Genomic DNA, 9354 nt, shown 5'->3' on the forward strand with positions numbered 1-9354 from the left:
ATATATATATATATATGTACGTATGTATGATATGCATGCATGTATGTGCATGTGTGCATAAGTGTATATATATATATATATGTGTGTGTGTGTGTGTGTGTGTGTATGATTATATGAATAAAGTGTGAAGGCATGCATGTGGTGTCGGCTGTAGTAGCCGACTTTCCTTATTTGGAAAATATAAAAGGGAGGTTGAGCCTCCATTGTAACCTCTTTCTATTTTTGAGACCCTCTTTGAGCGATTTAAGAAGAAGAAGAGTTGACCGGACTATAATCTAAGCTTTTCAAAAGACTGATTTGCAAAAGGCTTTCAAGGTGAGTGGTATAATTTCTTTGAAACTTTTACAATTGCATAATTGATTGTACAACTTTTCATTTTGATAAGTGTTGTCCGGATTAAACTCAACTGGACAAGTGATGAGCGGTTTAGTCTTAAATCGGACAAAGGTTGGGAGACTTATACTATAAATCGGACAAGGTTTAGACGATTTAGATTAAACCGGACAAAGAGGGTTGAGCGGTTTAGTCTTAAAGCGGACATGTTTTAACCGGTTTAAAGGTTGAGCGATTTATGGACTTCGATTTTATGATCAAGTATTTCAAACGGAGAAGTATGAATACGATCATGTGGTGACCGGATTATTTTAAATGGGTCAAAGAAGGAAACAGTGTTGTCCGAATTTGTTAACCGGATAAAAGTGTTGGATATAATTCTAAGTGCTAAATCGGACAAGCCTTGGGCGATATGTTGTCCGGATTCGGTAAATCGGCCAAGACTTGACCGGAGATGAAGTCCTGTCAAGTCTATGTTGACCGGATTACATATTAACTTGTGCTTGGATTTTATATATATATATATATATATGTTTATATATATAAATGGAGAATTTTGAAAAGAAATGATTTTGGAACAGATAATAATTCCATTGACTGCGGTCTATTTTATATGGAATTGTTTTATGAAATATTTTGATGAAGAAATAAGGGTGGCATATCAAGGAGAGATGTACCATGGGATAAGGGCGGCATATCAAGGAGAGGTGTACCATAGGATAAGGGTGACATATCAAGGTGAGGTGTACATTTGGATATAAGGGTGGCATTTGTATGTGGGTTATATGATATAACTCTTACTATTATATCCCTTATGATTATTGTGGTCTGGAATCTTTAATTCTTTGTGATTTAAAGATTTAGGATCAGGGTTCTTATTGAAAATTATAGGTTGGATGTTATTGCGAAGGAAATAACAAGTTTGTCCTGAAACTTTGATTAAACCTTATTTGATTCAAGAGGTTTAAAAGTGGCATTCTGATAATTAGTGTAAACATGTTTGGTTTTGATATATTGATTACAAGCAGAGTATTTGGCTTGAAAAGTGAAAGGTATTGTTACTATGTTCTTACTTTTCATATATTTGTTATATATATGAAAAGTTATTTTGTACAAAGTTTGGTGATTTTCACCCTGCAATGACATAAATAGGGTAACTCTCTAGACCTTTCGGTCTAACCCTCGTTTTATGATTTTAAATATGTATTGCAGGAAGTGTTGAAGGTAAGGGGAAAGGGATAATGTGATAATTTTCCTATATGTTTACCTGCATGAGGAGTTGATGATGATATGTATAGTTTTGATAGATAAACATTGATTAGTTCAAGAATTTGTATTTTGAATTTTTGGACCATGTATTTCATACTGGTAGATTCTTATATTAAGGGACCTGAATGATGTATAAACATGTATTTCCTTTATGAAGTATGTGATTACATGAAATATATGGTATGGGGTGTTATAGAAAGTGGTATCAGAGCCTGTGTTTAAGAGATTTAGGTTTTTAACAGCATGATACCTAGACTTAAACTGTTTTATTGCATATTAAGGGTCCCGAACATAGTTAGTACCATTGGAAATAAATATGATGGGTTCAAAGAACAGTGTGGAAGGTAAATTTTAATTACATGTGGCTAGTGTAATTATGAATTTACATTTACACATCTGAACTTAAATACTTTATATTTGGGAATGTGAATACGTGATTATTAACACTAAAATCTGCAGATGTCTAGTCGAACTAGAAGATCTAAAAGAATGGCTCGTCTAGAGTCTGAAGAAAGGGAAGAGTCACCTGTCAATCTTTCGACTGGCACATCTGGAATCAGAGGTTGAGGAAGACCAAGGGGACGAGGCAGAGGAAGAAGTCAGTCTCAAGGAAAGGGTCAGACTGGAATTCATTCTGAACCTGAAGAATCCGATTCTGGGAATGTTTAGGAGAGATCGATGCCACATTCTGAATATGTAACCAGAGACATGTTAGCTGAAGAAATGAGGAAGTTGCAGGAAACTCTAACTTCTATCATGGGGGTACCAGCCAGGGGAGAAACAGAACGAGTAGAAGTTCATCCCTCGATACCGGTTACTCACAACAAGGAGGGAGATATCAAAATGTTTTTGGCATGCAAGCCACCAACATTTTCTAGAGAAAGAGATCCAGTGAAAGTCATGTGCTGGATCAAAGAAATGGAATCTGTGTTCAACACCATTCGGTGTTCGGAAACAGATAAAGTTCGATTAGTTGTTTCTGTATTAAAATCAAATGCTTTGTTTTTGTGGGAAGTTGAATCGTCGGCTAGAACAGATGTTTTACAGACATTGTCTTGGGCAGAATTTGTGGAACGATTCAAGAATCAGTTTTTCCCTAAAACTGTAGTGAGACAAATGGAAGAAAATTTTCTGAAGTTACAACAGGGAAATGGAACAGTTCGGGAATATACTGAGAGATTTATTGAATACTCTCGCGTTGTTGAACACTATGTTTCAACAGAATCCAGGAAGATAGAAAGGTACATTTGGGGTTTCAAACCCTCAATCAGAGAATTTGTCATTGCTATGAACCCCAACACCTTTTCATTGACGGTAGATGCGGCTGAAGTGACCGAACGAAATAAGAACCGACAGCCAGAAGGAAAGGTTGTAGAAAAAAGAAGGTGGGAGGGGCCTACATCAAATTTTCGAGGGCCGAAAACTGTAAGATATGATAATAGATCTGAGCAGAAGATAAGTGAGAAAGTCTGCTCACAATACCGACATGTTCATCAGGGTGAATGTAAGATGGACCCAAGAAAATGTTTTAAGTGTGGTGAAGCAGGTCATCTGTCCAGAAGTTGCCCGGCTAATCGAAGGTGTTTTAACTGCGATTCTCTGGATCATATTCGACCGAATTGCCCCTTGTTAAAGACTCCACAGTTAACAATGAGGAGTAACGCGTCGGGTACTCGGGGAAGGCCTACAGTAAACCGAGGAGGGCAAGGAGGGGCGCGGAGACGGTCCTTCCAGATGACTAAGAATGAGGCAGAAGCATCACCGGATGTTGTAACAGGTACTTTCCTTCTAAATTCAATACGTGCAAAGATGTTATTTGACTCTGGTGCAAACTTTTCGTTTGTATCACCATTGTTTGCTCAAACTGCATGTCTGAATTCTATGATACTTGATGATGAATTAGTAGTTGATACTGCTAATAGTCAGGAAACTGTTACTAGTATGTTCAATAACTGTATTATTGTTATTGAGGGCTATGAACTCCCGATTCGGTTATTTCCTATGCCGATGAAGGAATTTGATGTAGTGGTGGGTATGGACTGGTTGGCAAGGTATCAGGCTAGTATTGCTTGTAATCAAAAAATGATCAGAATTAGTCTGCCAGACCAAGGAACCGTTGTTATTTATGGTAATCGTCAGAATCACCATACCAGTATTTTGACAATAATGAAAGCTCAGAAAAGCATTCAGAAAAGGTGCCAGAGATATTTGGCATATGTAATTGACATGAAGAAAGAAAAGAGAAAAGAGAAAAGATGAATCGATTCTAATTGTTAACGAATATCCAGAAGTCTTTCCAGAAGACTTATCTGGATTACCACCAGACAGAGTCATTGAATTCCGAATTGATCTTGTACCAGGGGCTGCACTAGTAAAAAAAGAACCATACCGGTTAGCTCCATCTGAATTGAAGGAACTGGTTGCATAGTTGAAAGATTTAACTAACAAGGGATTTATTAGACCCGACACTTCACCTTGGGATGCTCCGGTCTTATTTGTCAAGAAGAAATATGGGTCTATGCGAATATGTATGGACTATTGTGAACTAAATAAGTTGACAATCAAAAACAAATATCCTTTACCAAGGATTGATGATTTGTTCGATCAATTGGTGGGAGCAAGTTGTTTTTCCAAGATCGATTTAAGGTCAGGGTATCATCAGCTTAAAGTTAGGGAAGAAGATGTTGCCACAACAACATTTAGAACTAGGTACGGGCATCATGAATTCTTAGTTATGCCGTTCAGCTTAACTAATGCGCCCGCAGCCTTTATGGATTTGATGAATAGGGKATGTAAGGAATATCTTGATAAATTCGTTATTGTATTTATTGATGATATTCTTATATACTCTAAAACCGAAAAAGAGCATGCAGAACATCTTCGTCTGATATTAGAATTATTGAGGAGGGAAAATTTGTACGCAAAGTTATCTAAATGTGAGTTATGGTTAAGAGAAGTATAATTCCTGGGTCATGTCATCTCAGAAGTAGGGGTAAAAGTAGATCCAGCGAAAATAGAAGCAGTTGCAAGATGGAAAGCTCCGAAAAATCCTTCTGAAGTTCGAAGCTTTTTGGGATTGGCCGGCTATTACCGTAAGTTCATTCAGGACTTTTCTACGATAGTTGTGCCATTGAACAAATTGACTCGGAAAAACATTAAATTCCAGTGGGAAGGAGAACAACAAGAAGCCTTTCAACTGTTAAAAGATCATCTTTGCAGTGCATCGGTTTTAACTCTACCAGATGGATCTGAAGACTTTGTGGTTTACAATGATGCTTCAAAGTTAGGGTTAGGATGTGTTCTGATGCAGAGAAGAAAAGTGATTTCTTATGCGTCAAGACAGTTGAAAGACCATGAGAAGCAGTATCCAACCCATGACATGGAATTAGCTGCAGTAGTGTTTGCTCTGAAAATTTGGAGACATTATCTTCTGGGAACAAAGTGTCAGATTTATACTGATCATAAAAGTTTGCAACATTTGTTTAGCCAGAAATAATTAAATATGCGACAACGTCGGTGGATTGAACTGGTTAATGACTATGATTGTGAAATCCTCTACCACCCGGGAAAAGCTAACGTGGTGGCTGACGCTTTAAGCAGGAAAGAAAAGAGTGGAACCATTAAAGTTGTGGCAATGAGAATGAATTTGATCCCTGACATTCGTAAGGAAATTCAGAAATGTCAACAAGATGTTATGAAAGAAGACTTTGTTAAGACATAAAAGTTGGGTAAGATGATTTCAACTTTGGAACAGAATGACGAAGGACTAATATGCTTTCAAGGGCGAATTTGGGTACCATGTTTTGGAAATATCCAAAATACTATACTAAATGAAAGCCATAAGTCTCGATACTCTATTTATCTAGGCACCAATAAGATGTATAAAGATTTGAAACCTTTTTATTGGTGGCCCGGATTGAAGAGAGACATAGCTAGATATGCGGAACAGTGTCTGATATGTTTAAGGTTAAGATTGAACATCAGAAGCCATATGGAAGTCTTCAATCTTTAGAGATACCTGTATGAAAATGGGATCACATAACAATGGATTTCATCATGAAATTGCCTCGAACTCCAAAGGGGTATGAAGCGATCTGGGTAATTGTTGATCGTCTGTCTAAATCTGCGTATTTTCTGCCAATAAGAGAGAAATACTCTTTAGAAAAGCTAGCACATATTTACATCAAAGAAATTGTGACCAGACATGGTGTTCCATTATCTATTATTTCTGATAGAGATAGTCGGTTTACTTCAAAGTTCTGGGAAGGATTGCAGAAAACTTTGGGGTCTGAAATCCGACTAAGTACAGCTTATCATCCGCAGACTAATAGGCAGAGTGAAAGAACTATCCAGACTCTCGAAGATATGTTGAAAAGTTGTATTATTGACTTCGGGGGATCGTGGGAAGATCACTTGCCATTGATAGAGTTTGCATATAACAATAGTTACCATTCCAGCATCCAAGCGGCACCGTATGAAGTGTTGTATGGATGTAAATGCCGAACGCCGTTGTGTTGGAATGAGGTGGGTGAAAGACAGCTAACGGGTCCTTAAATTGTCCAAGAAACTTCTGAGAAGATCGAACAGATCCGCAAAAGAATCAAAATAGCACAAAATCGCCAGAAAAGTTATGCTGATAATCGTCGAAAGCCGATTGAATTTGGTATAGGTGATTTTGTGATGTTAAAAGTTTCGCCATGGAAGGGYGTYGTCAGGTTTGGAAAGAAGGGTAAGCTCAGTCCGAGGTATGTGGGGCCGTTCAGAATATGTATGTGAATTGGGCCAGTAGCATATCAGTTAGAGCTACTAGAAGAGCTAAGTCTGATTCACAATACTTTCCACGTATCGAATTTGCGGAAATGTTTAGCCGATCCGAGTCTAGCTGTACCGCTGCCAGAGGTTAAATTAGACAGTAAGTTAAACTTTGTGGAAACACTAGAAGTTGTAATTGACCGAAAGATCAGGGTGTTGAGAAACAAAGAGATAAGTCTGGTTAAGGTTCAGTGGAAGTTTCACAAAGAACCAGAAGCGACATGGGAATTGGAGTCAAAGATGATATCAGAGTACCCTTGGCTCTTTGATTAAAGGAATTCCGGGACAAAATTCTTTTAATGGGTGGATGATGTGATAACCAGATCACCTGAGGTAATAAATATGTGATTATTTGTTATATGTGATTACGTGACAGCATGATATATTGATATATTTAATCATATTAGTATGTGAAAATGTGCATAATTTAGATACATGAATGAGATTATGTGTATTATGGATGCACATGTTTGTATGATATATATATATATATATGTACGTATGTATGATATGCATGCATGTATGTGCATGTGTGCATAAGTGTATATATATATATATGTGTGTGTGTGTGTATGATTATATGAATAAAGTGTGAAGGCATGCATGTGGTGTCGGCTGTAGTAGTCGACTTTCCTTATTTGGAAAATATAAAAGGGAGGTTAAGCCTCCATTGTAACCTCTTTCTATTTTTGAGACCCTCTTTGAGCGATTTAAGAAGAAAAAGAGTTGACCGGACTATAATCTAAGCTTTTCAAAAGACTGATTTGCAAAAGGCTTTCAAGGTGAGTGGTATAATTGCTTTGAAACTTTTACAATTGCATAATTGATTGTACAACTTTTCATTTTGATAAGTGTTGTCCGGATTAAACTAAACCGAACAAGTGATGAGCGGTTTAGTCTTAAACCGGACAAAGGTTGGGAGACTTATACTATAAATCGGACAAGGTTTAGACGATTTAGAATAAACAGGACAAAGAGGGTTGAGCGGACATGTTTTAACCGGTTTAAAGGTTTAGCGATTTATGAACTTTGATTTTATGATCAAGTATTTCAAACGGAGAAATATGAATACGATCATGTGGTGACCGGATTATTTTAAATTGGTCAAAGGAGGACACAGTGTTGTCCGGATTTGTTAACCGGATAAAAGTGTTGGATATAATTCTAAGTGCTAAATCGGACAAGCCTTGGGCGATATGTTGTCCGGATTCGGTAAATTGGCCAAGACATGACTGGAGATGAAGTCCTGTCAAGTTTATGTTGTCCGGATTTACATATTAACTTGTACTTGGATTATATATATATATATATATATATATAAATGGGGAATTTTGAAAAGAAATGATTTTGGAACAGATAATAATTCCATTGACAGCGGTCTATTTTATATGGAATTGTTTTATGAAATATTTTGATGAAGAAATAAGGGTGACATATCAAGGAGAGGTGTACCATGGGATAAGGGCGACATATCAAGGAGAGGTGTACCATAGGATAAGAGTGGCATATCAAGGTGAGGTGTACATTTGGACATAAGGGTGGCATTTGTATGTGGGTTATATGATATAACTCTTACTATTATATCCCTTAAGATTACTGTCGTCTGGAATCTTTAATTCTTTGTGATTTAAAGATTTAGGATCAGGGTTCTTATTGGAAATTATAGTCTGAATGTTATTCAGAAGGAAATAACAGGTTTGGCTTGAAATTTTGATTAAACCTTATTTGATTCAAAAGGTTTAAAAGTGGCATTCTGATAATTAGTGTAAACCTGTTTGGTTTTGATATATTGATTGCAAGTAGAGTATTTGGCTTGAAAAGTAAAAGGTATTGTTACTACGTTCTTACTTTTCATATATTTGTTATATATATGAAAAGTTATTTTATACAAAGTTTGGTGATTTTCACCCTGCAATGACACAAATAGGGTAACTTTCTAGATCTTTCGGTATAACCCTCATTTTGTGATTTTAAATATGTATTGCAGGAAGTGTTGAAGGTAAAGGAAAAGGGAAAATGTGATAATTTCCCTATATGTTTACCTACATGAGGAGTTGATGATGATATGTATAGTTTTGATAGATGAACATTGATTAGTTCAGGAATTTGTATTTTGAATTGTTGGACCATGTATTTCATACCGGTAGATTCTTGTATTAAAGGACCTGAATGATGTATAAACATGTATTTCCTTTATGAAGTATGTGATTACATGAAATATGTGGTATGGGGTGTTACAGAAATGGATGACTATTGATCTGTAGAACAACTCACGGATATAGACATGTGGCTTAGTTTTGTGTTCTGCCACTGTCAATAGAAAACAGGTCTTCTCCGTCATCCAAAAATGGATTTGGTATTTTGATTATTATGAGAACCGATTGTTTTTATAATGTTTCTTTACATGTAAAGATCATATTTTCAAACTTATTGTTTTATATTTGTGTTATAAATTGTTTAAACATAACTACAAAGGTGATGACTAATTGGTTTAAGCTCGGACTCCAAAGGTCAAAAGTGTCTGGAGGTCTCAGGTTCAAATCTGAGAGAAATAAAAATCCTCTTGTGACCACGGAGATTCAAGTGCGGTGACTTCGAGCTACTTGCAAAGCAGGTGGTCGCCCTGAAATTATTCCCTCTAATGGTGAAACTCGTATTTTGATATTTGAATACCAAGTTTTTGTAAGCGGTTATTTTTCCATATTCTTGGGATGTTACAACATGTACAAACAAGCACGGGGTCTTAGTCTCGAACCCGTCGGTTGTCGACGGACTGCTCGAGCTGCTTCCATCACCCGACTTGTTGTGATAACCGGATTCCGGTTATATAATTTGGGGTGGTTTTGAAAGTTTTAGTAAGTAGTTATTAATTTAAAATGATTATGTGTATGTGATTGTGCTTATGTGATATTCTAATTATATATATATATATATATATAT

This window comes from Cynara cardunculus, assembly GCF_001531365.2.
Source record: "Cynara cardunculus var. scolymus isolate 2C chromosome LG 9, CcrdV1, whole genome shotgun sequence".
NCBI lineage: Eukaryota > Viridiplantae > Streptophyta > Magnoliopsida > Asterales > Asteraceae > Cynara > Cynara cardunculus.